The sequence below is a fragment of the Jaculus jaculus genome, chromosome 6 (assembly GCF_020740685.1).
Source record: "Jaculus jaculus isolate mJacJac1 chromosome 6, mJacJac1.mat.Y.cur, whole genome shotgun sequence".
NCBI lineage: Eukaryota > Metazoa > Chordata > Mammalia > Rodentia > Dipodidae > Jaculus > Jaculus jaculus.
The window spans coordinates 477397-497227 of record NC_059107.1 but is presented as its reverse complement, the minus strand read 5'-3'; the positions used below and the strand labels follow the sequence as shown (position 1 = coordinate 497227).

The window sequence follows — 19831 nt, the reverse complement described above, 5'->3', positions numbered from 1 at the left end:
TTAATTTAATTTTTTTTTGATAAGCCAAATTTATTTATTTATTTATGGTTATTTTTTTCAAGGTAGGGTCTTGCTCTAGCCAAGGCGGACCTGGAATTCACCAGGTAGTCTCAGAGTGGCCTTGAACTCACAGTGATCCTCCTACCTCTGCCTCCTGAGTGCTGGGATTAAAGGTATGTGCCACCACCCCAACCAACTTTATTTTTTAATGCATAAGGCTAATGAAAAACAATTAGATGCTATTAAAGAAAATTGAACATTTCCATTGAACAAGCATAGTAACTATATTTACTAATTACTACTTTCTATAAACAACTTGAAACCATCCAGCATACTTGTTTTAGTATAACAGATTCAAGAACAACTAAGTATACATATTACATGTATCATACCTACATTACAAATTATCATAGTCATAATCATCAATGTCATCGTCATCACATTTACATTTTCTTTTCAATGCATTTGATGATTCATTGACAGTTATTTTAAAAAATTAATTTATTTGATAAAGAGCCAGAGGGGTGAGAGAGAGGGGGGCATGCCAGGGCCTCCAGCCACTGCATATGAACTCCAGATACATGAGCCACCTTGTGCACCTAGCTTATGTGGGTCCTGAGGAATTGAACCTGGGTCCTTCGGTTTTGCAGGCAAGTGCTTTAACTGCTAGGTCATCTCCCCAGCCCTCATTGGCAGTATTTTGTAACACCATATTAGCAGTAATAAGAATGCTTTTGGACCTGATTAATGATAGATTAATCAGAACATCCTGAAGTGCTACTGTTACAGGAATTGATGCTTTTACAGTAGGGGACTGGGAAGCAGGCATTTGTACTGTAGACCTTTGTCCAATGAGAGACATCAGAGTCCTTACTTTTGTTCAAACAAACATGGTTTGTGGAATTCGTGTGCCTAGTGTGGGAGTACTTTGTCTGCTAGTAACTGAACCAACATTTAACTGTGGAACCATTATCTTCCTGCAGAGGTAGATGCCCTTTTTTTGTAGACTTAAGCCTATAGTTTAGAGATGTTAAGCAATATCTATCAGGTGGCTATCTAGGACCTGAACATGGCTTGATCAATGACAAAGAGGTTTAATTTCTTTGCCTCGCAATATCTAATAAAAAAAATCTCTTGGGGGAGAAGATGTGAAAGATTGTTTGGCACACCACTGGGGTGCCATCCACACATCACCTGGGTTAACAGTAGCTTTCTTAGCATGGCTTGAATACAGTTTCACATCATATAGAATTGTGGTCACACATCGGAAGGCAAACTCCAGCATATGATTTATAACTCTTGGTTCCTGTTCTGGAATTCCCATGTCCTTCAGGATTTGTGCCCTCATCTGTGCATCTTTCAGCATGCTCTTGAAAGAAGCCATCTTGCCTTACTCCATGATATCTGGTGATCAGACTTCATGAGCTAAACCACCCACATTAATATACTTCAGTCCTGATCTTGATGCAAGTTCTTTACCAGTGTGGTTTCTCTAACCTCTGGTGTACCTATAATCTCAACATTCAAGAGGCTGAGGCAGGCGGATCACCAATGAGTTCAAGGCCAGCCTGGTGGTCTATACAGTTCCGGCTATCCTGGGCTTCATGAAACCCTGTCTCAAATAAAAAAGCCCCTTAAACCTAGTCCTGCCAAAGAATAAACAGGCTGTTCTATAAGCAAAATACCAGATTCAAAGACAAGCAGCTTCCTGGGCAGCATGGCTGGACTGGGCTGCTTCTCTCCAACTCACAGGAGTATCAGGCCAAATGAATTCATGTCCAGAGTCCACTCCCCACCCCAGTGCTTGCTGGCAAGGAGGTCCTGACACCACCACATCATAGAACTGTTCCCAGCCCACAGAGTTTCTGCTCGCCCCACCATGCACCCTAGCCAGTGAGCAGGATGTTCAGAGACTGCATAGTAGTATTTCATTTATTTATTTGAGAGATATAAATAGAGAAAGAATGGGCATATCATGTCCTCTTACTACTGCAAATAACTCCAGATGCATGTACCACTATGTGTGCTTGGCTTTATGTGGGTACTGGGGCCTTGAAACTGAACCAGCAGGCTTTGCAAGTAAGCACCTTGAACTGCTGAGCCATCTCTCCAGCCCCTTAATACTTTCTTCAAATTGGCTAATTTTAATGTCTGTATTATGGGGCTAGGGTAATGTAATGACTTAGTGGGAAAGTGCTTGCCACAAAAGTATGAGGATCTGAGTTTGGATGCTCAGAATCCATGTGAATGATGCGTGTTGTTGATGCGAGTTGGTAATTCCTGTGCTGGGGAGGAGGAGATGGGGAATCCTTGAGGTTCACTGCCTGGTTAGTTTAACCCAATTGGTGACCTCTAGGTTCAGTGAAAGACCCTGCCTCAAAAAGTGAAAGTGGAGAGTGATTCAGGAAGGTGCCCAATGCCTACCTCTGGCTTCCACAAGCGTGCACAAATATGTGCACATGCACATTCAATTACATGTGTGGCCTCACACATAAAAACACAAATATGGGCCAGGTGTGGTGACACACACCTTTAATCCCAGTACTTGGGAGGCAGAAGTAGGAATATCACTATGAGTTCAAGGCCACCTTGAGACTACATAGTGAATTCCAGGTCAACCTGGGCTAGAGCAAGACCCTACCTTAAAAAGCAAAACAATAACAAAAACACAAATATGCCAGGCATGGTGGAGTACACCTTTTATCCCAGCACTAAAAAGGAGGAGGCAGGAGGACTGCTGTGAGTTCAAGGTCAGCCTGGGACTACATAGTGAATTCCAGGTCAGCCTGGGCTAGAGTGAGGCCCTATCTTTTTTTTTTTAATTAATTATTTATTTATTTGAGAGCAACAGACACAGAGAGAAAGACAGATAGAGGGAGAGAGAGAGAATGGGCGCGCCAGGGCTTCCAGCCTCTGCAAACGAACTCCAGACGCGTGCGCCCCCTTGTGCATCTGCTAATGTGGGACCTGGGGAACCGAGCCTCGAACCGGGGTCCTTAGGCTTCACAGGCAAGCGCTTAACTGCTAAGAGGCCCTATCTTGAAACAAAACAAAACAAACAAAAACAACAAAAAAGACACCTCCCCCCACCAAAAAAGGCACACCACACATAAAAATAGAAAAAAAAAAAATCTGTGTCATGACATTTCACTTAAGTTTTGTAAAGAGAGAGGTAGTGTAGTGCATCAAATTTACCCTCTGTGGTGGTTTGATTCAGGTAGCCCCCATAAACAGGTATTCTGACTGCTAGGTTTCCAGCTAATGGAGATTTGGGAATTAATGCCTCCTGCAGGCAGTGTATTGTTGGAGGCGGGCTTATGGGTGTTATAGTCAGTTTCCCCTTGCCAGTGTTTGACATACTCTCCTGTGGCTATTCTCTACCTTATGTTGGCCAGGAGGTAATGTCCACTCTCTGCTCATGCCATGGTTTACCCCTGCCATGATGGAGCTTCCCCTTGAGTCTTTAAGTCAAAATACCGACCCCCCCACCCTACCCACAAGCTGATTGGTCGCGTTATTTCTGCTAGCAATGTGAACCTGACTGCAACAGTAAAGTTGGTACCAGTGAAATGGGATTGCTGCTAGACACCTGACTGTATAGCTTTGGCCTTTCGGAGCTGATTTTCAAGAGGAATGTGGAAGGATTTGAAACCTTGGCCTAAGAGACACCTTGCAGAGCTGTAAGTACAGCTTGATGGTGTTCTGGTCAGAGTTGAAAGATGTGAATGCAGTAAGAAGTACAGACTGTGAGGTCTGGCTTATGGGGATGAGAAAGAGCTTTGGCTGAAATGGTCTAAAGCAGTATGTGTGAGAAGCTTGCTGTTATGCCCATGTCCTGAGAATCTGTGAAAGGTTGCATTGCATAAAAATGGACTGGTATGAGCTGAGGGATATGGCACAGAAAAAATGAAATCTTTGGGCCAAATCTTCTGCCCATTCAGCTGCAACTGTATGAGAGATTACAACCTTTGAGACTGGGCCAGCTTACCTGCACTGGGGCAACAGGAAGAATGTAGACTCTTTTGAAGGGGCCTGAGTGCTCAAGGAGTGTCCTGTTCTTCAAAGTCTGCTTTATCCCCCCCTGGATTAACAAATTAGCACTCCACCCGGTATTACGAGAAATGCAGAAAAGAGAGGGTGATTGAATTTGCAACATGGTCTTGTATTTTGGAAACAGCCATGGGCAGTGTGTAGCAGGTTTGCTGGATGCCTGCATGGAGACCTGATAGAGCTGTGAGGATGGACCATGAGTTGCAGTGGAGACCCAGTGGAGAAGTATAAGATGGCTGCTAGGGAGAGCTGCCAGCCCTGCAAGAATTTTTCCAGGACTGTGTGTAGCCTAGCTGGAGGGGCAGAACTGGAACTCCAGAGACTTGTTGCTGGTTAGAAATTTTGGATTTGGAGACTTGTCAATGGCTAGAGTTGTTGGAGGAGTTGGAGCTACAGAGTTTGATGTGTGCCCTGGTTGTTCTAAATCTTGTATTCACAGCCGAGTGTGATGGCACATGCCTTTAATCCCAGCATTTGGGAGGCAGAGGTAGGATCATTGCGGTGAGTTCAAGGCCACCCTGAGACTACATAGTGAGTCTCAGGTCAGTCTGGGCTAGAGTGAAACCCTACCTCGAAAAACAAAAACAAACAAACAAAATCTTGTATTCATTGAAGATTTCTTTGCCATCTTTTGCAGTGTGTTTATTCTGTGCCATTATGGTTTTTTTTTTTTTTGAGGGGGGGAGATTTTTTTTGAAGAGTATTTTTAATTTTTTGTTTATCTTTATTTATTTATTTGAGTGTGACAGAGAGAGAGAGAGAGAGAGAGAGAGAGAGAGAGAGAGAGAGAGAGAGAGAGAGAAAGAAAATGGGCACATCAGGGCCTCTAGCCACAGCAAACAAACTCCAGATGCATGTGCAACCTTGTGCATCTGGCTTACATAGGTCCTAGGAAATGGAGCCTCGAACCAGGGTCCTCAGGCTTCACAGGCAAGCACTTAACCACTAAGCCATCTCTCCAGCCCTGGGGTGGGGGGGATTTTTTGATATTATGGCTCAGTTAAAAGATCTCAGTCTATGGGAATGTTTGAACATCATTAGGACTGATAAAAACTATGGGAACTTTCAAAGTTGGACTGAATACATTGGATTTTACATGATGGATGGTTATCAGTTTATGGGGGCCAGGGACAGAGTGTGGTGGTTTGATTCAGGTGTCCCTCATAAACTTAGGTATTCTGACAGCTAGGTTCCCAGCTAATAGGGATTTGGGAGTTAATGCCTCCTGGAGGTAGTGTATCGTTGGGGGTAGGCTTAGGGTTATTATAGCTAGTTTCCTCTTGCTAGTGTTTGTCACACTCTCCTGTAGCTGTTGTCCACCTTATGTTGACCAGGGGGTGATGTCCCCCCTCTGCTCATGCCATTATTTTCCCCTGACATCATGGAGTTTCCCCTCGAGTCTGTAAGCCAAAATAAACCTTTTTTCCCACAAGCTGCTCTTGGTTGAGTGATTTCTGCCAGCAATGCAAACCTGACTACAACACCCCCTTTTAAAAAACTTTTTACTGAGCCAGACATGGTGGTGCACGCCTTTAATTCCAGCACTCAGGAAGCAGAGGTAGGAGGGTTGCCGTGAGTTCAAGGCCACCCTGAGACTACAGAGTGAATTTCAGGTCAGCCTGGGCTAGAATGAGACTCTATCTTGAAAAACAAAAAGCAAACAAAAAATTTTAGTTGTTATTTACTGACAAGCAAAGAGAGAGGGAGAGAGAGACAAAGAGAGAGAAAGAGAGAAAGGGGGAGGGGAAATGGACAAAACCAGAGCCCCTTGCCACTGTAAATAAACTCCAGATGCTTGCAGCACTCTGTGTATCTGTCTTTATGTGGGTACTAGGGAATTGAATCCAGGCAGTCAGGTGCAAGCAGCACCTTTAACCACTGAGCCACCTCTCCAGCCCAAATTTACCTTGTTTATAAGATGGGGGGGGGACTCTCTCTTTCTCTCTGTCTCTTAAATAAATAAATAAGTAGATAAGGGCTGGATGGCTTAATGGTCAAGGTGTTTGCCTGCAAAGCCAAAGGATCCTGGTTTGATTCTCCAGGACCCACATAAACCAGATGCACAAGGGGGCACATGCATTTGGAGTTCATTTGCAGTGGCTGGAGGCCCTGGCACACCTATTCTCTCCCTCTTCCTCTCCCTGCCTCTTTCTGTCTCTCAAATAAATAAATAAATAAGATGGGGAGAATAGTAACTTTTGCCCAGGACCTGCTATACCATTTTCAAAGACCAATGCAAAATTCAGGGCCTGGACCGAAGTGTAGAAGTCAATTTCCCCTTCCCATAGTGCTAGTGACTGCAGCTTCACAGCAGAGATGGGACATATGACAGTTCCCTGCCTACCTGTCTGCCTAGTGGGGTATAGCTCCACCCTGCCCTGATAGTCAAAAGATTTAACCCCACTCTTCCCAGCCACTGATGGCTATAGTGGGACCAAGGTAGGGAGAATGCCCAGGGTTTTCTGAGTAGGCTAAGATGGTACAGGGGAACCCCACATGAGCCTGCTCCAAGTGCCCTCACATGATCTTTAGTTTCATCATACTTCATTTATAAAACACAAAGTCAAAAATACATTGTTACTATGATTTTGGTTTTATAAGACTGAGTCTAACTCTGTAGACTAGGCTGTCCTGGAGTTATGTAGTACAGGCTGGCTTGAAATACTGGCCATCTTCCTCAATCTGGAGGCCTCACAGCCTCCAGAGTGCTGGGACTCAAGGTGTGAGCCACCATGTCTGTCTGAAAAAAAAAAAAGTTGACAAATTCCAGGTATGAGGCACTTCCATATGCTTGTCCTTTGACATGCACTGACCAAATGCTGCTGCATTGATTGTACACCCACAGAACCAGCCCTGCTACCACCCAGGTTTACAGTGAGGATTAAACAGATGAAAACATGTACAGAGCTAAGACTGCCTGGTACCCAAGAAGTGAGTTAAGTAAGTTACACTATTACTGTTACACTACATAATGGAAAACAGGGTCTTTCCAGATATATACATTTTCATCTAGTATTTATTCTCTACTATTCTGTTAGGCATTGGCACATCTTATTATCAGTGATCAGCATAGGCTGTGTAATGATACTTCTGTTAAGGAAGATCTAGCTGCAAGACTAATCACAGCCAAGGCTCCACTCACTGCCTTGTGACCTCAGAACTACAGCAGAGCCAAGGATTCATAGCCTTGTGACCTCAGAGCTACAGGGGACCCAAGAATCCACTGCCTTGAGACCTCAGAGCTACAGCAGAGTGGAGGATCCATTGTGACCTTAAGCTACTCCCAAGCTGTAAAGCAATGTTTCCCTCACGTGTCTATAGAGAAGCTGGTGTATAGGATCCAGCTGTGTTGCCCATTGTATACTTTATAGGACACACAGTTATACACAGTAGGAGTATTTGTTAGGGATAATAAATGATTGTTACTGGTATAGATTTACTATTTTATGTTTTTATAGTTATGCCAGTACAAGCCACACAGGGAAGTCCAGATGAAGGCCCTGTTACCACAGAAGGTGACACTTTCATTTGTGGTGTTGTCCCTAAACTCTTTTCAGTGGGACAAGATGTGGAGGTAAAAGAACAATGTCCATGATAATAACCCCATATAGGTCTATGCCAATGCTAATGTACATTAGTTTAAATTTTTGATTAGTTTTAAAATGTTGAGGCAGGGTCTTACTCTAGTCCAGGTTAACTGAAGAGCCAACCTTAATATGGATGGCCCTAGCCGGGCATGGTGGCGCACACCTTTAATTCCAGCACTCGGGAGGCAGAGGTAGGAGAAGTGTCGTGAGTTCAAGGCCACCCTGAGACTACATTGTGAATTCCAGGTCAGCCTGAGCTAGAGCGAGACCCTACCTCAGAAAACAAAAACAAAAACAAACAAATATGGATGGCCCTATTCCATGGCCTGGACACTGGCCTGAATAAAGAGAAGTGAGTACCAGCATTTATCACTCTCTCCTCCCTGAGTAGTAGCCTAGGACTGATAGCCTATATCATGCAGCCCGTCCCATCTAGGTTTGGATGAAATACACTGTACGATGGTCACATGACATCAAAATCCATTTTAAGTGCAATATGACTGTATCTATTTACTACATTCTAGAAACTATCTAAGAGGCACTCAGAATACCCTGTGCTGAGATTCAGGACTACCAGTCAGTGAGCATACAACATCCACTGACTGGTGGAGCATCTCCAGAATGCTGCCAAGGTAGTGGAAAGTAGTGTTTGGGTTGTGCAGTCTCCTCTTTATCCTTCAGTCCACTTAAAAAAAAAGAGTATTTATTTATTTGAAGGGGGAGTAGGTTAAATATAGAGTGTTATTAAATTCAGGGAGGTTAGCCCGGTGTGGTGGCACACCCATTTAATCCCAGCACTCAGGAGGCAGAGGTTGGAGGACTGTCATGAGTTAAAGGCTACCATGAGACTACATAGTGAATTCCAGGTCAGGCTGGGTTAGAGTAAGACTCTACCTTGAGGGAAAATAAAAAAAAAAAAAAAGGAGGTCAAGATAATGCTATAATACAGATGAACAAAACTGCAAAGTAAAAACAAACAAACAAAAAACTGGGACTGGGGATGTAGGTTAGCTGATAAGAGTGCTTATCTAGTATGCATGAAGCCCTAGATTTGATCTCAGCAGTATAAACACCTGTGATCCCAGCACTTGAGTGGTGGAGGCAGAAGGATCATCCTTAGCTACATAGCAAACTAGACACCAGTCTGGCTTACAAGAGACCCTGTCTCAAAAAAAAAAAAAAATAATTACAATTTCCTTGGGTATCAGGAGGCACTTGTTCTAGGATTCCCACAAATATCCAAATTCGCTGATGTTCAAGTCTCTTCTACAAACTGATGTCATATTTGCATATAGTTAATGTACATCCTCCTGTAAATTTTAAACCATCTCTAGATTACTCATATTACTTAATAAAATATAAATACTGGAGAGGGTCCCTTGTGCTGCCGCAGACAAAACACGCAGCCCAAACTGATGAGACGTGCACGCTCGGGTCTTGTATTCAGATTGAAGTAGAGTGTCCCTGCGGGAGAAGCAAAACCCTCCAAAGCCTTTCACTGAATCCAAAGCAGAAGTCAACATTTCTTTGCCCTTCTACTAACATTTGGGTCTTTTGCTTTGGAATATCGGAAACAAGGGCCGCAGCCCCCTGAGGAATCTCAGGGGCGAAAACTCAAGCCAGTTAAAATTAAATCCATGACTTACCTAGCACATGGCACTAACCTAAACCACACAAGCAGCGCTCACACGGGGAACCTGCCCAGCTTCTGTACACGTTTCTGCAATCAGGCAGGGTGGGAGATGGGCCTGGGAACCAGCTCTGAGCAGAGGAACTGGATCCAGCTAAGAGCATGAACCAAACTAAGCAGCGGCCTCAGCAACTGGCAAGATCCAAAGAGCAGAATTCAGACTTTTACACAGGGAGTCACAACTCAGTGTGGAGAGAGAAGGTGATCTCCAGCCATGTCAAATGGGCATCTCCATTTATAAACAGTGGGGAGGGGAGAGGAGCAAGCCTCTTTGGGTAGAAATAGCTGAAATAGAAATGGGAGGCAGAGATAGATGCTGAGGCTGGTGCTTTACTCAAGGGCCCGCAGGCTCCCATCACAATGCACAGAGATGACATCAAAGCCATACATTCAATGAACAAGTCACCAAGCCAGGATTTCACTATCCTACAGATGAGCAATATGGGAAACTCAAGTCTAACGATAAGAATGTAGACTTCACATGCTTCTAATCAACTTAGCTACTAGTCAAGAGGAAACCATTTGGGAATTGTTTGTTATCAATTGTAAGTGGTGTCCACCTTTCGGGTTAGGGCACACTGTACCCTAAACTCAAAAGAGATCTGTAATGTCTGCCGCTAAGCCCATAGCACGCGTATCCAAGGATATCAGCACCATCAGGGGTTTCCTAAGGGCCATTTGAATGCAACTGTGCTTGGAAAACTTGTATTTGGTGCTTCTGGTCACCACTGTCTCCCATGCCTACACACAGAGAGAATTACATAGTGCAAATTCATGTACAAGGCAACAGAGATTCATCAGAGTAGAATCTATTTAATGCTCCAGGGTGACCCTTATGGACACTTGAAAAGCCTGTCCTGTAGCTCTGGCATTACGTAATGCCACAGAAAGAAACACCAACAGCCCAAGTTCTCTACCTATGTTAATGGTAGCATGGCTTCTAGAAAATCATTGACTGATTTTCTTCACTTTGATGGAAAGACTATATGCGTAGCAAAAAAAAAAAAAATCATTTATATATGATTCAATATTCTTGCAGTCATAACATTCCAAGCCATTTCCTTATATGCAAAACAGGTTTTCTAAAAAGCAGGAAGACAATGGCAATATTCCTAAGTATTTTCTGCAGATGCTACTAGTATTTTGTTCCTGTGTTGTGATTTACATTTTGTCACTACAGCATGTTTCTGTAATTGTTTGTATAAGTCATTTGTGTTTGGCCTTTTTCTTGTAGAAAAAAATAAAATCTTTTGAATTTTGAAAAAAAAATAAGTAGTGTGCATATACTGGCTATACTGTATTGCTTAGGGAATGACAAGAAAGACCATATTTCAGCACAGACACAATTTTCCCATATATATATATATGTGTGTGTGTGTATGTATATATATATGTATGTATATATATATATATATATATATATATAGAGAGAGAGAGAGAGAGAGAGAGAGAGAGAGAGAGAGAGAGAGAGAGATATACATGCATATTTATTTGTTTTTGTTGTTTTGAGGTAGGGTCTTGCTCTAGCCCAGACTGACCTGGAATTCACTATGTAGTCTCAGGGTAGCCTTGAACTAATGGTGATCCTCTTACCTCTGGATGCTGAACACCTGATTATGACAGGCTGACTGTATTCAATTCTACTACAAAGGAACTCTTTTTTTTTGGTCAAGGTAGGGTCTCATTCTATCCCAGGCTGAACTAGAACTCACTCTGTAGTTCCAGGCTGGCCTTAAACACAGAGTGATCCTCCTACTTATGCCTCCCCAGTGCTGGGATTAAAGGTGTGCACCACCACACCTAGCATAGGATTTCAATTTTAATGGATTTTAATTTTACATTTAAACATTACATACCTAGTGGCTACTGTACTGGATAATAACGCTCTAAACAGTTGGCTCAGACAGCTAAATTAAATCCCCTCCTCCTCTTAAAAAATATTTATGTGTGTGAGCTGGGCATAGTGGTGCACGCCTTTAATCCCAGCACTTGGGAGGCAGAAGTAGGAGGATTGCTGAGAGTTCAAGGCCATCCTGAGACTACATAGTGAATTCCAGGTCAGCCTGGGCCAGAGTGAGACCCTACCTAAAAAAAAAAAAAAAATATATATATATATATATATATATATATATATATATGTATATATATATGTATATATATGTATATATGTATATATATATGTATATATTTGTGTGTGTGAAAGAGAAGGAGAGGGCTCCTGCTGCTTCAAAGGAACTCCAGATGCATTTGCCACTTTGTGCATCTGGCTTGATGTAGGTACTGGGTAATTGAACTCAGGCCCTCAGGCCTTGCAAGCACCTTTAATAGCTAAGCCATTTCTCCAGCCCTTTTCCTCTGCTTAAAAAAAATACTTTTAATTTTATTTATTTGAGAGAGGCACAAAGAGAGAGTGAGAAAGAGAAAATGGTTGCACCAGGGTTTGCCCCACATTTTGAAACAAGATCTTACTTTGTAGTTTAGACTGGCCTCCAACACAGTGTGCCCCTGTCTTTGCTTCTCTACTGCTGGAAATATCATGCTTAGTGATCAAAATCTTTTTCCATTTTTTGTTTTTTTTCGAGGTAGGGCCTCACTCTAGCCCAGGTTGACCTGGAAGTGATCAAAATCTTAATATAGCCATATAATCAGTGTTTCCATTCCTCTCATGGGTATACTAAAATTCTGCATTACAAGAACTGGTTTGCAAAAGTCTCCACTTTAGGCAGGCCTTTAATTCCAGGCCACCCTGAGACTACAGAGTGAATTCCAGGTCAGTCTGGGTTAGAGTGAAACCCTACCTTGAAACACAAAAACAACAACAAAAACAAAAAACTCTCCACTTTGCAGTTTGGGACAAGCTCGGGGTATGAGCTGTGGAAAACCAGCTCACTCCACTAGTGCTCTTACTCAGACAGCTGTCAGAACCTGCGAACCAGTCTGACCGGCAAATCACTCTGTGGCCCAGGCTGGCCTTGACCTCCTTGTCGGTTCTCCTACCTCTGCCTCCTGAGCGCTGGCACTAAAGACGAGTGATGCCATGCCTAGCTCACTCTTTTTTTTTTTAATTTTTTTTGTGGAAAACTTTTATAAATTTTTAACTTTTTTTATTGACAACTTCCATAAATGTACACAATATACTATGACCATAATCCCTCCCACCACCCTCCAATTTTCCACTCCCAAATCACTCTGGTATTTCCAACACCAAGCAACACTGGATTCACTTAAGTATTCAGAGCCCGGGTACATGAATGTGGTGCTCGTTTGCACACTACCCTCGCATACGTGCAAATGACAATAATTTAAAAAACCAACCCGCAAGGACACTGCCAATGATCTGAGGAGGGCAATTACAAATAGTTGCTTGGCAAAACCAGGTAACAGTGAGTTAGTTCCAGGGCTACAGTGAGACCCTGCCTTAAGAAAGGAAGAAAAGAGAGAAGAGAAAGGAAGGAAGGAAGAAAACCACCTGCGTGACAGCGGCGCCTCCCCAGCCCCGCGCGCACCGCGGGCAGCAGGTGGTCGGGCGACGCGCCCCGCTGGCAGCACAGCCCGGCCGAGCCGCTGCCAGACCCCGCCTACCTGCGCGCGCCGTGCGCTCCCCGCCGTCGCCCAACGCCGCGGCCGCGCGCAGCGCGCTCCCGCAGCTGGCCGACAGGTTCCCGGTGGCTCTGCGCGCCAGGGTCAGGATGGGCGCCGACCAGCCCTCGGCCGTTGCTCGGGGTCTCGCCGCGTCCCGCAGCTCGCCCGCGCTCGGCAGCTGGCTCCGGTCCACGATCTCGAACTCCTCGCCCGGGTCCGGCTCCGCAGAGAAGCCGTCCTCTCTTTCGGCCATGTTGGCCGCGTCACGTGTCTGACGGGCGGGCGGCGCGTGCGCGCGCTTGAGCCTGGGGCGGTTTTACTCTTCGCTAGGATTTCTCTTCTGCTCCTCTTGCTTTTCTTTCTTTAAATAATACCGGGAAGGTAAGAATCATCAGAGACGCCCGTGTTCCCCCAGCCAGGAGTTCTTGACTGCGTGAAAGTACTCGTGAACTTACTTGCCCCTACGGCTTGAGATGCACCTAGCCTCGCATCTGTATCTAGTAGGAGACTCCCATTGTGTGTGTGTGTGTGTGTGTGTGTGTGAGAGAGAGAGAGAGAGAGACACTTTTCTTCTCCCTCCAATTTTTCTTCCCCTCCTCCTCCTCCTCCTCTTTTTTTTTTTTTTTTTTTTTGGTTTTTCGAGGTACGGTCTCACTCTAGCTCAGGCTGACCTGGAATTCACTGTAGAGTCTCAGGGTGACCTTGAACTCAATGGGATCCTCCTACCTCTGCCTCCTGAGTGCTGGGATTAAAGGCATGGCCACTTTTTCTTTTTGTTTCTTTGAGGTATGGTTTCACTGTAGCCCAGGCTAACTTGGAACTTACTCTCTGGTGCCAGGTTGGCCTTGAACTCACAGCACTCCTCCTACCACTGCTTCCTACATGCTGGGATAGTAGACCTGCCTTGTCATACCTGGGTTGTGTTGAAATATTTGCTAGTGTCATTTTTCTGCAGAATCTTCAGAAAGCCCTAAAAGGGCTGCTGAGGAAACTGGGCCAGGTGAGTCATAGGAGAAGGAAAATTTCTTTATTGAATCAAATGAACATGAAGGACAACTTGGCAGGCAGGGCTCAGGGTGGTGGATTGGCAATTAAAAGATGTAGATTCTGCTATTCAATAAATAAGTGGTATGGGAATAGAACAGACCTCAATGCTGCATATTTTGCAGAAAGGACTACATAGGAGATGTTAGTGGTTGTGATTATAGTTTTTGATTTCCAACCTGGGCAAGTCACCATACATACATGTAGTGTTTAGTCTGTTTTCTCACCCGGAAAACAAGGGAATTTGGCAACATAGAAAATCAAATGGCACTAGAACATGACATTTTGCAAACAGGCATATGGATCACATTCAACCAGCAGAAATGTTAGTGTTTAATTTTTTTGTTTGGTTTTTGGGGGTAGGGTCTTGCTCTAGCACATGCTGATTTGAAATTCACTATGTAGGAGGATTGCTGTGAGACCAATCTGAAAAAGAAAAAAACAAAAATACTTGTAACTTGGATTTCTAGCCACCTGGCTACAAGAGGTGTTAATAGAGACAGATCTGATCTCTAGCCTAAGGGTATGTAGAGTGCTTGAGCTTTGTCTGGGTTCCTGCTATTTTGCTGCCAGTTTTACTCTTGTTTGTGGTGCTGCTGGTTGTTTTTCTCTCTGCTTAGATCTGTGAAAGGGGGCCAGCTTGTCTGCCATCAATGGAATTTCCCTTGGATCTGTAAGCTTCAAATATATCTCTTCCTGCCATAAACTGTGTACGATTTGGAAATTCATCTTAGCAGCAGGAGCTGACTATAACATGTATTAACAAAATTAGATGAATATATGAAGAAAAAAAAATGCAATAAAGTAAAAATCCTGCTAATAAATTGTTACCAGGAGTAGGGTTCTGATGAGATGAATCTGACCATGTAGATTTTGGTCTTTTGGAACCCCCCTGGGATGGAGAAAGAATATAAATAGACTTGGAATTTGTGACTGCAAAAGACTCAGTGTGGTAAGCCAAAATGTATGGGCTATTTGATGAGTATTTGGAAATGCTAAATAAGAGAGAATATTTGGAGGCTTTGCTTATGAACTTTCAAAGGGGAAGGAAAGACCACAGAGTACTTTGTTGGAACTGGGCTACTGGCATAAAGGCTGGCTGTGTTCTGCTGCCATGCCCAGAGACTTTGAACAGGTTGAATATGAAAGCAATTTGATATGCTTGGTGGAAGACATGAAACTGAGAGATACAAGATTTAAAGCTGGAAAAATTCAAACAAGTTCAAAATTTAAGATATTTAAGGTTCTGAGCGGTTATTTTCAAGGATAGCCAGGTGCTTTACATTAAAACAATGGAAAAGGTGCCTGAGGTGATTCTATCCAGGAGAGTCTGAATGAATAGGAATGAAAACTCTTTTTTTTTTTTTTCCAAAGTAGGGTTTCACTCTACCTTAGGCTGACCTGGAATTCTCCATGTAGTCTCAGGGTGGCCTCAAACTCATGGCGAGCCTCCTACCTCTGCCTCCCGAGTGCTGGAATTAAAGGCATGCGCCACCATGCCATTTTTTTTTAAAAATTTTTTTTGTTCATTTTTTATTTATTTATTTGAGAGCGACAGACACAGAGAGAAAGACAGGTAGAGGGAGAGAGAGAGAATGGGCGCGCCAGGGCTTCCAGCCACTGCAAACGAACTCCAGACGCGTGCGCCCCCTTGTGCATCTGGCTAACGTGGGACCTGGGGAACCGAGCCTCGAACCGGGGTCCTTAGGCTTCACAGGCAAGCGCTTAACCGCTAAGCCATCTCTCCAGCCCACCATGCCATTTTTTAAAAATGTATTTATCTAGCCAGGCATGGTGGCGCATGCCCTTTAATCCCAGCACTCGGGAGGCAGGGGTAGGAAGATTGCTATGAGTTTGAGGCTACACTGAGAATACAGAGTAAATTTCAGGTCAACCTGTGCTAGAGTGAGACACTACCTTGAAAAACCAAAAAGCTGGGCGTGGTGGTGCAGGCCTTTAATCCCAGCACTTGGGAGGTAGAGGTAGGAGGATCACTGTGAGTTTGAGGCCACCCTGAGACTACATAGTTAATTCCAGGTCAGCCTGGGCCAGAGTGAGACCCTACCTCGAAAAACAAAAAAACAAAACAAAACAAACAAAAAAAAAATAAGTATTTATTTATTTGCAAGCAGAGAGAGAAGATAAACAGAATGGGCACATCAGGGTCTCTAGCCACTGCAAATGAACTCCAGAGGCATGTGCCACTTTGTTCATCTGCTTATATGGGTATTGAGGAATTGAACTTGGCTCCTTAGGCTTTGCATGTATGCACCTTAATCACTAAACCATCCCTCCAGCCCAGGAATGCACTCTTTTGAAAGGAGATGACTAAAAGATAGCCTGTTTTTCATGATCATGATTTATTTCCTCGACATGGCTGTGTTGCTGCACACTTGGTATTGGTTTTGGAAACATGAAAAATACATGGAAATGAGTCATGAAGTGCACACACAGTTCCAGGTGCTGCTAAGATATAGCATATGAGGCCGGATGTGAGGTCACTGATAGCAAGACCAGTTAGGCTATTTTCTGAAGCTAAATAGGAGCCTCTGCTGAGACCAGGCATGGGAAACAGGAGATCCCTGTTTGTTTGTTTGTTTGTTTGTTTGTTTGTTTTTTGCCTGAGGCAGACACACTCTGACCTGGAATTCACTATGTAGTCTCAGGGTGGCCTCAAACTCATGGTGATCCTCCTACCTCTGCCTCCCGAGAACTGGGATTAAAGGCATGCACCATTATGTGTGGCTAGGATAGCCCTGTTTTAATGTCTAGAAAGACCTGTATATAAAGTTGAAGGTGGACTGTGGTTTTCAATAAAGATTGGAAGGTGTTTTGGATATACTAGGACTGTGTAAGGTCTACAATGGAGGACTGCTGGCTGTGGATAGAAGTTTTCCCTAGCTAATCACCCCAGCTGGAGAAGTGGAATTGGAAATCCAGAGACTGTCATTGTTGACCATTGGTAATGGATGTCAGACTTATACTGCAGATGTTTGATGTTTACCAAATGGTTATCAATTATACATTGGTCCAGTCTCTTCATGTTATACCTTATAGCAATGAAAATGTTTACTCTGTACCATTATATTTTGAAAATATGTAACTTGTTTTAATTTTACAGGACTCATAGTTAAGAGACAGTCTTAACTCAATTGCAACTTGGGACTTTGGAATAATCTTAAAGTTGGTAAAGACTATGGGTATCTTTCAAGTTGGACTGAATACAGTTTGGAATGTGAGATGGTCATAAGTCTATTGAGGGTCAGGGGCAGAATACGATAGTTTGAATGTATGTCCCTCATAGACTCAGGTGTTTTATTAAAGCTTCTAACTTGGATTCCCAGCTGCCTACCTGCAAGAGGTATTACCGGGGGTGGGTTCTGGGGTCCAACCATAAGGTGTGTTTGGGGGCAGATTTCCAGGCCAAATGTATTTAGAGTAGTCTGAACTCTATCTGGATCTCCGCTGTTTTTTGGTGTGTATTCTAGGGCTGATGTTTTGCTTGCTGCAGTTTTTCTCTCTGGATATATGGAAGCACTTTCTTCTGACACTGATGGAACTTCCTCCCTGGATCTGTAAGCTGGAAACAAACCCTTCCTTCCCTAAACTGTGCCTGATTTGGATGTTCATCCAAGCAATGTGGAGCTAATCACAACACCAACATTATATAAATACAAGATGGGAATAAAAACTAAAAGCATAAAAATTTAAATTGAGGCAGTTTGAAAACATTACTACAGGTAAGGGTTTGGGAGATGGCTCACTGGGTAAAATGTCCTTGCTGCTTGCTTATTCATCAGAGTCTAAGATGGCCTGAGACCACCCAAGTTTGATTCCCTAGCATCCACATAAAAAGCTGGGTGTATACATTCACACCTCTACACCTTGTCCTGTGGAGGGCCTGGGACAGGAGAATCACTGGGATTCAGTGACTGGAAATGGTAAGCTCTCAAAGAAATACATGCATGAGTGACTGATAAAGGCTTCCAACTTTCTCATCTGGCCTTTGTTCTCATCCTGGGTGCATGCATCTGTATAAACACACTACACTATACATATATATACACATATGCCAGAGATAGGAGAATCACTGTGAGTTCAAGGCCAACCTGGGACTACAGAGTGAATTCCAGGTCAGCCTGAACTAGAGTGAGACCCTACTTCAAAAACAAACAAACAGTACTGGGGTGATGGCTTAGTGGTTAAGGTGCTTGCCTGCAAAGCCAAAGGACATAGGTTCGATTCCTGAGGACGCACGTAAGCCAGATGCACAAGGTGGCACATGTGTCTGGAGTTCATTTGCAGTGGCTGGAGGCCCTGGCGTGACCCTTCGATCTGTTTCTCTCTATCTGTCTTTCTTTCTGTCTCTGCTTCTCTCTCTCTCAAATAAATAAGTAAAAGTAAAAAAAAAATTAAACAAACAAAACAAAAATCTTCACATATGTCAAAAAAATACATGTGAGGGAAAAATAAAGAAAAGGAAAAATATCGCCACTAAATGAAAAACAATGCATCAGGGTGCAACAGGGATTAGAGCGACTCCTCGCCCACACAGCATCCAGTACAGCTGATCTGAAGAGCAGATCAACCGACCTAACCAGTCTAGCTAGGCACAGTGCAACAAGGAGGGAGCCAGTAGGAAACTCAGTATAGGTGAGACCAGAAGCCACCTCAAAAGGTAACAGGGCCACCTTACCCTGGGGTAATACCTGCCCCAAAGCCAGTTATATAGGCCTGCACTGGAAGTGCTGATTGCATGTTTCATAGCAGGATAGGTTATTAAATAATCCTAGGGAGGAAAAAAATTCAAACCTAGCTCACTTTGACAAAGTGCTAATGTGTTAGATTTGATTGATGTACTTTTGGTCAGCTTTTCCAGTCTTAAATAAGTTGTGTTTGGGGTTGACTTTTGTCTTTTGGTATTTATGGTGCCTTTTTTCCTTTTTCTTCTATCTTTCTTGGGGATAGAGTCTCACTTTGCTATGGCTGGCCTGGAACCAATAACAGAACAGGAATCTCAGCCTCCCAGTTGACAGGATTAAGGGTGTGAACCAACATGCCCAGCCAGTTTAGCGAATTTGGTTTTGTTATTTTAACTGTTTGTTTTAATCCCCACTTGTGCATAAATAACCCATGCTGTTTTTGTTTGTATATTTTGCTCAATTGGATTTTAGAGTTATTCTGTATTCTTTTTTTTTTTTTTTTTTTTGAGGTAGGGTTTCACTCTAGCCCAAGCTGGTCTGGAAATCACTATGTCATTTCAGGGTGGTCTTGGACTCATGACAATCTTCCTACCTCTGCCTCCCAAGTGCTGAGATCAAAGGCATGCACCACCACACCCAGTTTTATTCTGTATTTTTTTCCTATCTAGCCTACTACTGGAATCTTTCTACAACTTTTCCTACCCACAACTTGTTTACTTTCCCTCTTTTCCCAACTCCTTTTCCACATCTTGTCCTCCTCCCCCTCCTCATTCTCCCTAACTACAACCTTCCCTAAACTCAACAAGTTCTAATATCTGTGGAAACTTAACAGTACCCAACTTCCTTCTCCCAACCTATGTCTGCCAGCCTTGTTCTTTTACCTACCACCAATTATTGAAATCAAAGAAACATTGTTGTAGTTTGGTACTGGAGTATTTGCATAGCAGGCATACCCAACAATTTGGGTCACTTTTGCTGCTACTCTGGGGGTAATATAAAAGCCACACCTGGCACCTTAGGCTCCTAACCTGAAGGTATAACTTCTGAGATATATGTCTAAGAATAAAGCAGATAATTAGAAAACTGAAGCATTTAATTAACTCAAGATGCAAAAATCTCATATGAAACAAAACAAATCAACACAATATAATTCTACCAAAAATCATAAATCTAGC

The 19831-nt window shown here is 43.4% G+C and overlaps 1 protein-coding gene, 1 long non-coding RNA gene and 1 pseudogene across 3 annotated transcripts in view; 1 reads left to right on the top strand and 2 right to left on the bottom strand.

Annotated features, from left to right (window-relative positions):
- The window catches only part of Rufy1 (RUN and FYVE domain containing 1), a 73712-nt gene extending 60775 nt beyond the window's left edge, over positions 1–12937 (bottom strand). Inside the window, exon 1 of the mRNA XM_004666619.2 lies at positions 12910–12937. The gene's annotated coding sequence lies outside the window, so the exon portion shown is untranslated. The remainder of the gene's footprint in view (positions 1–12909) is intronic.
- LOC101596455 lies at positions 398–1399 on the bottom strand (annotated as a pseudogene).
- Positions 12938–13090: 153 nt separating the features above from the next.
- LOC123461577 overlaps positions 13091–19831 on the top strand; it is a 46230-nt gene continuing 39489 nt past the window's right edge. For both annotated transcript variants that reach the window (XR_006637723.1, XR_006637724.1), the window contains exons 1-2: positions 13091–13290; positions 17442–17693. This is a non-coding gene — a long non-coding RNA (uncharacterized LOC123461577). The remainder of the gene's footprint in view (positions 13291–17441; positions 17694–19831) is intronic.